This window comes from Rhodnius prolixus, unplaced genomic scaffold, assembly GCF_049639745.1.
Source record: "Rhodnius prolixus isolate KJV_2025 unplaced genomic scaffold, Rpr scaffold_1, whole genome shotgun sequence".
Taxonomy (NCBI): domain Eukaryota; kingdom Metazoa; phylum Arthropoda; class Insecta; order Hemiptera; family Reduviidae; genus Rhodnius; species Rhodnius prolixus.
In genome coordinates, this window is record NW_027411581.1 from 20795041 (window position 1) to 20810871 (window position 15831).

Below are 15831 nucleotides of genomic sequence, written 5' to 3' on the forward strand. Positions count from 1 at the left end.
CTATGAATGTTTAAAATAACAATCTAAACTTTCTGCTTCTTTTTTTTATGTGACTTTTAAGCAAAACCTTTACAATGGAAAAGGCTATTTGAACGCATGATTCATGAATGCATGACTAAAGAATGCACGGCTTATTAGGTCAACCATTCTATTAAGGTGGCTACTTTCTTAAAAGAGAGTTTGGTCGCTTGACAACGGTTATTCCTGTATGGTAATTCTCTCCTTTTTTTTTACATTTTTATCCTGTTCTTCACAATTTGTTTAGAAAAAGTTACAATTATATTGCTTGTTTAAAAAATTCAAACTAAGTAAACATGATGGAAACACATTACAGTTTCTGATCTTTAAGAACGAGGGAGATCATCCTTATAAATGGAGCACTGTTTCACAATTAGGCTAAAGCCGAGCTCAACTTGTAAGACTAAGTTCTCACGTTATCCCAACTAAAACTACTAATAGTTCTCGGGACAGCTTAGTATATATTCCATAATACAGAACCATTATTCAATTCATGACCATGTCTTCTTAATATAAAGTTAATAGCGTACTTGAGTTCATTTAACATTTTTAAAATTTACTTTCTTTTTTATAAGTTCATATCTTGAAACCACAAGAGGGGAAGGACAAACTACTTTTTGAAGATCTAGCGTCTCAGTGGATCTCTGAACTTTGCACGCACAAAACTCAATGGATCTGCCGAGATAGACATATCGTGCAACTATTTGGGCTTAGATAATCACAGCAAAGATAGCTCATAATCAAATACTCTGCACAGATTAAAAAAAAAAAAAAAAAATTCTCATATTAATGTCCACCCAACACACTACACTTTGTGAAATCCAAGGCATTTGATTGCGTGAGTACTCTTGAAAATAGAATCGCCATTTTCATGAATCCGTGAGTTTTTACTAAATACTTGGTCTAGATTAACTTGATCTAATAGTAACTTGAAGTCCAGATAACCAAGCGAGTGTAAAGACTTCACAGGAGCGAGTTTAATAGCAATATGTGCATAAACCTTCAATGCAAATGACTGTCCAGAGACTCGGCCATACAGGAAATGCCAAACACACCATCCAGTTGACTCAGCGAACGCTAGCAGAGTATTCTTATTACCATGAAATAAAGAACGCCACACGCAAACATCGCGGTGCCATCAAATTACCAAAGTTTTTTTTTTTTTTAGGAAGGCCTAATGTCTAACTAGCAAATTAAAGACCACGGACAGAATGGAAGCATCAACTTTTCCATAATTAACATTTTTTCGAACAATTACATACTAGTGACTATCCTCGGACCTTGAACTTGTCATCTTCCAATTACAAGTCCAAAACAATACTACTCACGTGCTACATTCATTTCTTATCAAAGTGAAATCTTTAACAAGTTGGACTACATAATATCGCTAGAATTCTTTTTCTAATACAAAATTAATTGCAAGAAGTATAAAGAGGGCGGAACTAAGCATTGCGTTGGTCAGATTTCTTGTTTTGTTTTTAATCTAAAGCAAAGCTAGCATACTAACAACATAAATTTTAATCTAAATACAATTAGAATACACAGATACGAAACTAAAGGATTTTTAAAATGAATATATAAAAGCCACTATAGATCTCCAATTAATGCCCACATTTTTATACCCTAACAACATGAATCTGGTCCCAACTTTAACATCGAAACTTTGCTTGAAGAACAAATAACAATCTGGTAGATAAAATTGCAGGAATTACATACTTCATTTTAGCTTTAAACAATGCAGTAATATCTCATTACTGTACACATTTTAAAGAAGATTTTAAGCATTTTTTTTTATATAGGAACTAGCATAAACTAGTAGTAATTAATAGTATACGAGTATAAATTCCTTAGACAGATCTTCGCCTAACTCAGACGAGGACTGCTCTAAAGGATACCTTCCTTCCTCTTCAGATCCTCATGGAATACACAAAAACCATCGTCTACTATAAAAAGAGTTCAGGACTTCTCCGTATCATTCTCCTGCACGCCGACATACCCTAGCACTCAAAGTAAGGTAACTGGGATACCTCTACTCAGTTCATCATGTTTGCTGAGGCATTCCTAAACAACACATAAACCTAGTGATGGCTGACAATCTCCCGTTCACGAAAGCCCCTGTCGAGGATAAACAGAACAAATACTTAAGATTTCCATCTGGAAGATGCTAGACATTCCCAACGGGTGCCTGGTTCTTGGTCTAAAGATTTTATATACAGTTAGCAATGTACGAAACTGCATTCTGGATTAACTCATGCAATTTCACATTTTCTTGCTTTATTCTATCAATTTTTATTTGGATATTGTTATCTAATATTTAAACTTTGAGGAGTTAATTGATTAGGCTTTAGATTTAAACGAGCTCACATAGAAAAAAATAAATAACTTAGTAAACACTGCCGAAAGATCGGGATAAGAAGATCCTTAATAGACGTAAACAAAGCAGAAAATGGTGTTTGAATAGATTTTTTCCAACCTAATTGTTTTTATTTATGTTTCAGACCAACAATAAAAAATACTCGTATACCTGTGGAACTTTAGTCGATAAAACACCAATTTGTGCTTGCCTACCTTGTAATACTGTCTTTTTAGTTTCCTTCCATTACGGTTTAAATCCCTCTCTTCTTCATTGCTATAAATAGAGCTATGCGTTCATTTTACACCATAGTGACGTATCATAAACAATTTCAATAAACAACCTTTTAACACAAACAAGTACATTAAGTATATACATACATTCGGCAGTTGATTTGTTTTTCACCAATTATTTGTATTTTGTTTTGTTTTACCATTTTAGTTTTTAGTTTTATATAAATTCTTTCTTTATTTAAATAAAAACACTGAAATGTGGAGTAACTCAGGTGAGAACGATTTCAGAACAGTTTACATGCCACAGTTTACGAATTATTTTTTCTTGAAATTTACCATATAACATTTTATTAACACAAAATAAAGTATTCAATAAAGGGAGGTTTTCCTTACTTATTCAAAATCTTATCAGTAACTGAAGTTATCTAGATTAAATGTATGTTTGACTCTGATATATTTGGCTAGCTTCAAAACTAGATACCAAATCCTAACCACTTAACACTTTTTAAATCGCTCAAAGAGAAAGAGAAGACCTCCGGTCACTACTTAATTTCCGAAATTTGGTATTTACACAGGCTTTTGATAAACAACAGAAAATTCAAGTGAATAAAGCAGATCCCGGAGAAGTAGTCCAATAAAAAATCTTGTTCCAATGTCCTGGGAATGGAGTTAATGTGGAAGTAGTAACCCGCTAACCTCCAGCTCATCCAGATAGTTTACAATCTCAAAGGAAAACAATTTTAAAATTTCCACGGTAAAAAAAAAAATTAATCAATTCTTAAAATAAACTTTTGGTTCACAAATAACCTTCTATATCCGAAGATTCTCAATAAAATTTCTCTAAACAACGCAGTTGATATTAAAAAGAAACGAGACGAAAGCATTATCTTTTAGTTCATTGTAACACACACACTAGTGTCTATAAAAGAATAGACCTTGAAGTTTTTAGGGCTAAAGGAATACCACAAGTGTCAATGACACAATTCTCTCACTAACGCTCGCTAACTTCCGGACGCACTCACTTTGTGCACACCAATAGTCTGCTCTCCTGCACACTGACTTGGGGTATCGTCAATCTGTTTCTACTCTTAACTCATGACTAACCCATTCACTTGAAGGATGACGTAGTCTTTCATCCTACATTAATTAAAAGAGGTTATGTTTAGAGAGAGAGAGAGAGAGGAAATCAACGTAACTGGAGGAAGTTTCAATAACCGAAAACGTTTCAGTTAGGAATCATTTAAAACTTTTATACAGCTCTTAATATTCATTAATAAAGAAATTTTGATGGAAATAAATATTTATTTCACTTGATTTTAATTCAGGAAGTATCACGATGTGAAAAATCGGAAAAGGCTTCGAAACAAAACCTCCACACAGAGTTTGGATACAAAGAATGTTGAGAGAATGAGAAAGTGAAGCTCTAGAGTGAAGATGCAGTACAGGATACTTTTCAGGGCAGAGGAATGGCAGCAGGGGGAAAGAGGAGCAGAAATGCATTGCACAGGGATAGAGCTAGTGGGATAGCATTGTTGAGATGATAAAGAAGTGAAGTGATAAGTTGGTCCTAGAGATGTGGCTAAAAGAAGATACCTAGCGATAGGAAGATACTTTGATTAGCTTCTCTCAAAGAATTTAAGCTGAAAAGCACGTACTGCTTCAGTGTAGCCCTTCTAAGGTCGGACTATAAGATACAAGCAATGCTAATTAACAAAAGTATAGCTGATAATAGAGCTGCAGACATCCTAGGTGTACTACCAACATTTGATTTTCGCAAGATCCACGAGTGATCAGATTTTCTATGACACTGTTGATCGATAACTTTTATGAAAATAAATTGAACTCCATCAAATCGATATTAATTTTAAGATAGCTAATGATCGAGTCTCTTGGATAGGACAGAAGTTCAGATTCTATCCAAACTAATTTGATTTGGTTAAAACTACCTTAATCAGTAGTACTATTGCAAAAGTCCTCATACAGAACACTGTTGACGTTTCCTGTGAATTTAGTACCTTAGGCAGGGTGATCCAATATCCGAATTTTTATTTAATTTAATACTGGAAGTGGCTGTCTAAAGTGCCTGCGATGTAGCACAGCCAGAATGCTTATGTCAAATGAATCAGAAAATTTATCAAGATTGGCAGCTGTGTTAAGAGAATTCGAGAAAGAGGCAAAACATGGTCCAGAAATAAGGAATAAGAAGACAAAACATATGGTGACCTCCACATTAAAAGTAATTCAGCGACTTACGTGTCTACAAATGAATGTAAGTTCTGAGCACCTAAGTAATGTGCAAAAAAACCATAAACCAGAACATTAAGAGCTGAATAAGAACTGAATGGATAGTTGTTGCCGATGCTCTGATGGTGGCAAAAATCCACATTTATAGGACAAATCACAGACCAGTAATTGAATCCTGGAGCCTTAACAAAAAAAGGGTAAAATAAAATTGAACAGCAGCGTAACTTTTATGAGTGACTTTTTCGATTTAATTATTTTTACTTTTCCAAGTAGACACTGAAGGATTTGATCTAAACTTGAACGTCTCATTGAATATTGATTTTATCGGGGTTCTGAAAAACCATTACGTTACTCTTCCTACAACAGAATCATTTCATTGCATTGAATAAGCCCAGCATTAAAGGAAAACTATCTTTATACTATAATAACGAATTTTTAACTCCAAGAATGGTACAGTCAGTGAATTCTAAATTTCGGGTAACCGTCGACTGAGGTAAGAGATCACCGAGAATCGCAGCCTTATAGATGAGAATTACCATCGCATTTCACAGATTCTTTAAATCATATTGTACAGGTGGCAGTAAAATAATTAACAGCTAAATTAGCAATATTTCATTCTCACAATTAACGTCTCTGTTTCTTTTCCTAACCAATTCAAAAAAAGCACAATATTAAGGATAGATAATTAAGTTAATTGCAAGAGAATGGGACATGAGTTCGTTAAATAGGTTATATTGATCTGGCCAACATTAAAGAACCAAACAATCGAAGCCTTAAGTGACTTCATACGTATTATGTTGCTAATGGACTGGAACCTAATCGAATGGAATTGTCAAGTGAGTGTGAATAGTTGAATTAATAACATAAAAGAGAGCTCTCAGAGTTTATTTTTAACTCTGAGAGCTCTCTTTTTTGTTTAATCATTGATGGAGTAGAAGGATCTCTCACTTTGGGCATTATAGTCTGTACAAAAGCTAGAATAAGAGCCGAGTTAAGAACCAAATAGATGTGTTATACAGCTTTGTTGCCGACTCTCAATGATCTAAGGGAGGGACATTCCATTTGTGATTAACATATTTTAATTAATGTTTGTCTCTTCTCTGGTATTAAAATTTAAATAATTAACTAAGGATTCAAGATTGGCGAGGAATCGGTCACATAAAAATCAACTCGTCTTTTTGCCAACGTTTCGACATCGTATATTGTCCTCTTCAGGGCCTGGATACATAGTGAAACAAATCAACACAGTTAACTTCAGGACAGACACGTCGAATTTAGCCAACTGCTACAATTTTATCATTAAAAAATAAATAGATATCTAACTTCTGTACATAATTATTGCTGTGTTTTGTTAAATTTGCTAATCATTTGGTTCTTATGTTATTTAGTTCATAAGGTTTTTTTTGGGGGGGGGGGGGCTTTTTGTATTAAAAGAAATTTCCCAATATCTAATTTATTATGTCAAAATTGAACATTGTAATTACTCTAGTGTATCTGTCCCATTGTCATTACCAAAATTCCCGTGTAAGTCCTGCTATATCTCTATATATACCCGTTCACCAGTTCTGGCTCTTAGTTACTGTAACTCAACCAACCCGCATAGCCACGTAAGTTTTCAATAATTATAAAGAATTTATTGTATTTTATTTTTATATTACTGTTTTTTTACTGATTTTCTGTGTTACTGATTCTCTAAATTGTTTGTATTTGTGTATTTGTAATATCCAGGCCCTGAAGTAGACAATATATTTGTCGAAACGTTGGCAAAAAGACGAATTGTTTTTTATTTGACCGATTCCTCGCCAATCTTAAATCCTTAGTTTAATAATTTACGGTCACGAAGCCTATATATTTAAATAATTAAGTTACTTAAATTTGTTTCAACTTATTATTTTACCGACGGAACAGTGGTTTTAAATGCACCGCTGCTTAATCGGGCAAAAACCGATTTTAATTTTTTTTTTTGAAAAATGTAACTAATAAGGGAACTGATAGTTTACCATTTTCCCAGATGCCATTTTCAAATTAAAAACACTGAAAAATCTCTTCAGTCAATTAACACATCCAGAGGAATGATTTCCACCAAATCTTAGTCACAAGACTAATTTTGATTTAATAAAATTATTTTGCACGCTGTATTGCTACACTTTGGATATAATAAGTTTTTAGTTTGTTGGTTTTGTTTTAAAAATTGAATTGAAGCACAGTTTTTTTTATAATTAATCTAAAACCATCTCGATTTACGCAAATCTAATGAAATTTTATTAATTTTATCAAACTCTAATGTAGGGATAATAAATGAATATAATGCTAGAACGCACCATATGGTCAGTGTCCATCGGCTGTATTTATTGATAATAATTATACGGCAGCATTAATTAAAGAAATAAACTCATTAATAATGAAATAAAAAAGAAGTCGTTGGCATTAATAATAATGAGTTAAAGAAGTGTAAATAAAATATATTTTACAAAATACAAAACGAAGATAAACTTAACAATTCAAATTAAATTACTACGTGATTTTGAAAAAGAGGCCTTAAAAACAGAATATAAAATCTTTATAGTCACGTTCATCCAATGACAGAGAAATTCTCCATTTTCCAAACAAGATTTTCTTTCCCTATCTCCAGTGTATAGAAAACTGTCTCCTCACTAGGTCGCCCTTTTGTTCATATATTATTTATTTTTATTTTTTTTTTTTTTTTTGGATAAGTTTTCATTGTAAATTCACGTGTAAGATGAGGAGATCTCGTGCAATAACAAATGTCACGACTTTCATGGTTATTACTTGAAGAAAAAAGTTTAAAAAATTACAAATAAAAAAAGTGGGAAAATATTCTTCCTTGAAAACGATACGATCTAAATATTGAGAGTTCAAATTTTCAATTTTTACTTTAAACAACTTTTTCGCAAATTTCACTTAGGGTACAACGGTGGGAGACGATTGGTAGATTCCTACGTAAGTGATACGAATTAAATGTTACAAAAAACAATCGAGGCATTGCTCCTACATTTTCAAACTGTTAAAATAGTGAAAAATCAGAAAATAATTTTAAAAACAGTATTTACAAAATGGATTTCATTTTCAACTTATCAAATTTCTTTAATGATAAAGAAATATTATAATATTAGCCAATTATCTGTTCTTAACTTCAATGTAAATCTTGTGCTCGTAGCAACTATTTATTACGTACATCTACTGTAGTTTGTATCCGTGTCAGACACTAATGAAGGCACAAATTACTTAACAAATTGAGAAAGAGAAACAGAGACCGGCACCCTAGAACCAGAGTTCAAAAATTTAATTAAATGTTTCTCTTTTTAAATCCCCTAAATCTTATATTTTCAACTCATCATTTTGATTCCTAGCAAACGCCCGACAAATTTTTGGTGAACAGTAAAATAAAAATAAGTACTGAAACCATTATCTAAACTACGTAAATCCAATTTACTCGTATTTTGTTAGCAAAATAAATATCATTGTCTGAAATGTTTTTACCGTCCGTACATTTGTTGGTTTGGCTGAACCACACAGCTCTAGTCCGTAAGTCCACATAGGTTTGAGGATAGTGTTGTACATTAAACAGCAATTATGAGTTCAATGGGCAATTTGGAGCGATGTCCAAGTAATCTGTAAAGCAGTTTTGCACGTTTTGTCATTGCTTGTCTTTTAAGTATAGTGTGTGAGTTCCACGTGATTTTTTTTGTCTATAAAGAGCCCAAGGTAGCGCACCAGCTATCTACAAGGAAGAGGATTGCTGTTGAAGAGGACAGATGGACAGGAGCCCCGCCAGAGAGTAAACGTGGCATGCTCTGGCATTTCTGTGGGTTCATTTGTTACCAAAACAAAAATTGTAAAGCAGCTGTAAGAAAATGTAGATTATTATTGAGGTAACTAAGGCGACAATGCCAGATTACAACAGAGAGAGTTCAGGGCAGAAATATTCATTATTTTAATGAGACACCCAATGATTGTACAGTTGAAGGTAGATCCAAACATTTATTACTGCTACCCCCCATTTGCCTGTTCTACACTGGACAGAACGCTAAGAAATTATTCATGTCCTCACCTATTTTTGGTTACACAGCATACATTGTGTATCCGAAACCTAAAAATGTTTATAGCTGAGCTGCAGAACACCCGCTCACGTTTTAAAAAAACTACCTTGCCTGATAAAGCTGAAGTTCGTATTGAGATTGTTTAGAACTCTAGGATATCATAGAACTTTATTTAGCAATTTGCAATCTGTATATGAATGTATACAATTAGTAAATAAAGGTGAAGATGTAAATAGTGTGTGAAGAGATGGAGGAAAGAAACTACCCTGAGATAGCACTCCTGTGTGGCGATGTTCAGATCTCAGAGAAGTCTCAGGGCCACTGGAGGATTTAGTTAGCATAGTGGATTGTTAGGATTAATAGTACAGACGAGAGACGAACGGAAAGATTAGTGCAATTAGAGAGAGTTTTATGGGACTTGTGATTCTGGCCGGTTTTAACTCCAAATTTTGAAGCATAAAATATCTTTTAAACATTTACAGACTGTAATACTAAGTATCATACAGAATTTATACTTCATTATGGATGCTCCCACTTTTCTTCCTTAAAAATATTATTCCTGTAATTTTATGTGCAAGCGAAGTCTACTGTAAGTTTTAAAGAAGTTAACAATTTCAATTCCAATTGATAAACCTCCTTAACATTTATTATGTAAGTAATAAAAAAATACATATTACTAAATTAGTTCTTTAGAGAGAAGTATACCCAATCCCTCTCTCAAAAGTGGCGTAAATCGAATTTCAATACACAAATGTATTATATAAACCTGCGAAGCTAATATGCATTGTGGTACTGGATTCAATTCCCGGTCTTAGGCCTTGGATTTTATTTAAGGGCTAATAAAAGAAATTTACTGTAAAGTATGTTTGCTAGTCGCCTCCGTCCACGACACCTAATAATTAGTAGTTGGACGTTAAGTCCCGCCTGAAAAAAAAATAGACTTTACCTTAAATGTATTAAATAAAAATTGTAGATCTATGTGCGCGAGCTAAAAGGAAATCATTTTTGGTTTCTGACTTAGTGTTCACAGCCCATTTTCCTCCCCAAAACCTCTTTTTTAAACGAAACTCAAAACCTCAAAACGGTATTTTTTCATGAAATCCTCGTTTTCAAAATTTCACACGCCCTAAATTCTTTCCTTTTCCATAATAGAAAGCAATATCTTAATAAAGTGGTACTTTTCTCTTTAAAACCAAAAAATATCAAAAGTGTGGAATCTGTAATAGGAACAAAAAAAATAATAATCTATCTGCCAAGTTGTGTAACTGAACTATTACTTTAATATTAATTAACAAGTTTCATAATAACGCCTTAAATTAATAATATATATGTGTATGTATACACAACATTTCACAGCTAGTTGACCATAAAGATATAATAATAACAGTATGTTTATTTTACTAAATGGTTGTTGTTGAATGCAAACTCAGCTGGTGCTTCTTCTATGTGTATTAGAATGGTAAGTTCATCGTCCGTTTGTTGTAAAACTAGACCACTTATTTATTTATTATTTGCCAGTTAGTTTTATCTAATTCCTATGTTGCTGATACAAGCGTAGTGGGAAAGATTACAGATCACAGAATGACATCTGGATTTTGTTTACACCGTCAGCATATTTAATGTTTCATTGTAAAAACTCGTCTCCCCATTTTTTATTGTTCATTTAATATGTTGTTTTCATATTATTACTTGACTCACTTCAAGGTTAACCCATGGTTACCTTGAATTTTTATTGATATTCTACTCCAATTGTTTTCCTTCAACAATTCTTCCTTTTTGCTTTGTTCATCAATTTTTAAAAAGAGTTCATTAAATTTATAGTATATTTCTATTTGCTCTAACTTAAATCACGATTTTGTTGCTACAAAAGCATTCCAAATCTATAAAAATTCTTACACAAAATATAATATCTAGGATGTAAAATAAATAACAAACTTTTATGAAATACAAACGTAATGAGAACTTTTCTTTAGCCAAAAAATAAATGTATATACATATGTAATAAAACAAAATAAATACAAATTGTAAAGTTTTTTTTCAAGTCAAGAACTAAGGATGTCTGGAGCTTTATCCGGTGCAATGCCTACGGACAATATTCTCTTGTTACAAGCAAGATTGTCTGTCATCGACAATGAGCTTTAGTAAGCCCCAAGAAAAGAAACTCTAAGTCCCGGCAGCTGGATTTAAACCCAGGTTCTCTCCCGAAGGTATCCAGTGCTCTAACCATTAAGCTAAGAAATAATGCGTAATACAAGACCTTATATTTAAACTTTCCAAAACAAAAAAAGAAAATAATGTTAATTGTGTCTAGATTTATATTAGATGAAATTGTTGATAAACTTGCAAAGGAAGTCACCAATAGTGGGGAAATGGCTAATTATAAATTACCACACACCGATATCAAGTGTATAATTGCAAAAGCAGCACTACAAAAGTGGCAGGCAGATTACAGTAATGGTAATAAAGGGAAATTCTATAAAAACTGTGGCTGATCAGTTACCTAGACAACTATGGTTTAAGGGAACTGTCACTAATAAATGGGTTGTTACGACAATAAACAGGCTGAGAGCGAACCACTCGGTGGTGTGCGGATCGTATCTACACAGGATCAACAAAAGGTCCTCTCCTCTTTGCGTAGATTGCAATGAGAAGGAGGATTTCAAACATATAATAATGATATGTCCACGTTATGTGGTAGAAAGGAAACGAATACAGGTATTTAGATGCACCATTTCGCTACGAAGACATAATATTCTCCACCAACATCTATGTGCCTAAATCTTTAGCAGAACTAGCAAAGAAATATGAATGTATTTAAAAGTTATAGAATGAATGCGAGAAAATGATTAGAGAAAGTTTACGTGATTTTAATTTCGGTTAAGCTATAAGGATGGCAGGAATATAGAGTACTGATTCATCCATTAGTTGTAGTATATGTAAATAGTTGGATATAACAGAGGGATGAATGTGTGAAGCGAATGTATTTATAAGTAAGAATGGAGAGTGAGTGATATTCTAGTGATAAGCACGATGCTGGCTGTATATGTACATAGACGATGCTAGATGTATGGCGAAAGCCAATGCCAAAAAAAAAGGCAAAAAAAAATTATATTTAAAATCTCTTTTAATAATTCAGAATATGTATTGTCTGTATCAATGTATTTACATTGAACAATTTTGTCAGTAAGAGAAAGAAGAGAGGGACTCCAGAATTGTCTGGGATAGCACCTGCAGCTTCTCAACATGTAAATCGAATCTTCCTAGAGAACATATCACCTCTATAGTGGACCTCAGAACTTGTAATTCCGGTGAGAATTGAAAATCTGAGGTTACTAATCTCCTTTCCGCAAAGTAATAGGCATTATACCGGAAAGAAAGTTCTTCGGATTGCTCAGCTAGCCAATCTAAGGCACTAAAGTTCGTGGGTTATTTTTTTAACCTTGGCATTTTAATTTGTACAAATATCAACTAAGAGAAAATAGATTGGATAAGATTATAATGGATAAATGTCGAGCAAAAAAAAGCATGTAAATCCTTAAGGCATATTAATTTTAACAATTTATTCATTAAAAATTATTAATTATTAATGAACATATTTCCTATATCTGCATCCTATCGTTCCAGTCACTGGGTCACACTTTTTAATTATACTTAACGGAAAATAGACCGGAAAAATAATAATAAAAAGTCAAGTAACGGGTTAATTACATTAACAAGCACCTTAAAACTAAAAGCTAGTTTGAGCAGCCGGAAATAAGGTTACTTACTGGCTTCATGCCTTACAAAAAAAAAAATAAGAAATCTTGCAAAGAACTGTTGTTGTTTTTTTTGTAAATAAACTAATGAAGCCTAAAAAATCCTTGATAGATTAAAAAAAGAAAAATGTCACAAAGTTATAATTAGCTTTTTCTTCTACCAACTAATAGCGAAAAACTATTGTTACTGAAATCAACAATAACGTTCACTCACACATTACTAATAAAGAGATCAACTATAGATAAATGAGTGCAGTGAAGAAGGAGCCAGGTGTGATTGGCACAGTATCGAGAACCCACGATGTAATTTCAAATTTCCTAATGGCCGCTTTGTTTCAACTTTGCAAATTCTAATATTCGTTAGATGTATCTAAAAATTACACCGACGGTAAAATGCACATTGCACCGTAATAAGCTAATTCGTAAGGAAGTTAAACCTTGCAGTACTCTGCGAATTCCTAAAAATCAATTTTACTCGGTAAATCAGAAAAAAAGGCGCAGTTAGTGAGGGAAAGATCAGGACAATGAGGAGTAAACGGGGTCGTGTTCTTCTTGTTATTATTTCAAGCAAAAACCGTAAGTTGGCTAATGGTTTACCAAATTTAAGGAGCAATTAAGCGGAATAGTTCAAGAATAGTTTTTCTTCAAATTCTAAATTTTAGCAATATACTTAATTCTTAGTAACAACGCCTCTTCACCCAGTAAAATAACACTTCAGCCATGAGCCCTACATCCAACCTTATTCAATACACCCGTAACATTTAGAAACCAGCGTAACAATTTTTATTTAAACCACGCCTAATTTAAAAAAAGAAAAAACTAAGCGGGTCCTATTTCCTGACTTAGGGTACGTTCACAACGGAGCTGTGAGTATAGATGATAGCAGAGATGATAACTGATAGAGTAAAATATAATCGCTGTTTAGTGTGCACAACGGAGCTGTGATACATGCAACATGCCCGAGTAGTGAAGAAGAGTTTTTATGTTCAGCAGCAACAAAAAGGTATATTTTAAAGAAAAAACGCTTTAGAAAATATCATGTACATACCATAAATAAAAAACGAAGTACTTTTGGTGAACTTCACCATTTATATAAGGAACTTAGAAATTATCCGGATCGTTTTTTTGAATATGTGAGGATGGGTCCACCCACATCCGACTAAATTTTAGAAAAAATAAGGTCAAAATTAAGTAAACGTTGGAAAAATTGTCATGGAAATCATAGGATTATAGTAACCATAGAAGAAAAACTAGTGAATACTCTTAGGTAAGTAATGGTTTTATTGAGAAAAAACAAATAAATACACATAAAAACAAATGTAAGCACGATTTAAAAAACAAAATATTGTTTAAAAGTAAATAATAAAATAATAACAAATAATAATGAGTAAAGGCAGCACTAAATAATTTTTCTACGTCCATTTTGAAGCTCCGATAATGGAGTTCAGGCTAGCAGAAAAATGAAATATTTAATTCTATCATCTATGCTCGTTTATACTCATACGCGCACTAGTCGCAGCTTCGTTGTGCACGCTTTACATTCGAATGTAGGTATTATGTTTTTCTTTAAGCGCTGATGCATCACTCCTATCATCTCTGCTTATCATCTATGCTCACAGCTCCGTTGTGAACGTCCCCTTAGAGTACCACATCAACAGAAAGAATATCAACAGCAGCTATCCTTCTGATTGAGGACGAGGTAAACCTCGTATAGACGTACAAGAAGCCGCCCAACCATACTGAGAATATTACCGTTCAAGCAGGAAAAGAGCCGAAGCAACCAACTTTGACCATCCATTTGTGAACAAGCAATCTCTCAGTGGGATAAACCTCACGAGATATAGCGACTGACAGACATCGAGGTGGAAAATCATGTTAACAAACACTACCCAAACATTTTAAGAGATATTTAATTTATTCATAAATAAACGATAGTTTTTTTTTAAATGTTTAAATATAATTAAAAAAATTGTAAAAAATAAATAAATAAAAGTGTCTCGAATATTATGTAATAATTGCTATACGGAAAGCATTATAGCGCAAAATATGCTTGATGAAGCAGAAAACATTGTTACATTCCTCTTTATGAAATACAGTAAGGGTGAAAATGTTAAATTCATTAGAGAAATGAAATAATCAAAAATAAATTAAACAGTGATCTACAGGCCGCTCGCTATAGCTACCGTCCAATTTGGAAAACTACAAAACAAAAATAATAATAATTTTAGTAACAATTTAAATCAATTACTATTTTAATGAAACTAAGTTTTAATTCGAAACAGTGAAATGGTACATAAAATATCAGTAATTTAAATCAATTAGTGATTGTCAAATAAATTAAAAGACTGGAGATGGACTGGTTAGGAGTTTTCGGACATATAAAATCTGGTCTTCATTTATTTCTATTTTTTCTGCTGGTCGCTTAGATTTTGTTTAAAACGTCGAGTTTTTTATTTATATTTAACATTTACTTTTTACGAGTTTTGAAGCCGAACATTTGAGTAAGAGGAATTTAATTATTTTCTCGTTTAATTAATAAATCTCCTCTGCACGTGTGTGCTAACGTTAGTGGTACGCTCTGGAGTCGGTACTTTTTTTGAGCTCAATTTGCTGCCAATATTTACAGATTAATGTTGATTTACTGGTAGAAAAGTTGGGAGATATTTATTACCTATATCTTTCTGTTTGCCATCAAACTACAATCAGATAAAACTGTCATCAGCTGAGGGTGTGAGGTAGTCAAGATATTAAGTTCTCGTTTCGATAATTCTGTTAAAGAAATAGTTGCTTTAAACAAAAATGGAATTCTCTTTCTTTCGCGCAAAGCTTCAGAATGATAACGCTTCTTCATCTGAACTTAATGATAAAATTAGAGCTATGTTTTTTTTTCTCACCAAAAAAAGTTATCTTGAAACCAATTTAAAAAAACAATAGCGCAATAGTTCAAACGATGCGCATAAAATTAAATGAAGTAAAATAATTCTAATATGGTGGAGAGATTATAACGTAATTGTTTGAGAATTTTGAATGATATAAAATGCTTTGAGTGTAATTGCGGAATTAATTGGATTTAAGATGTCTTTGGAGATGCTTGACACAATGTTCTGCGGTAGAAGTAAATGCCAATAACCATTCTCCACCAACTATAACCAGATAACTTAAAAAAC

General features: G+C 32.7%; 1 protein-coding gene across 11 annotated transcripts in view; it reads right to left on the minus strand.

Annotated features, from left to right (window-relative positions):
* The window catches only part of cno (adherens junction formation factor afadin), a 382542-nt gene that overhangs the window by 253464 nt on the left and 113247 nt on the right, over positions 1-15831 (minus strand). The window lies entirely within an intron of this gene.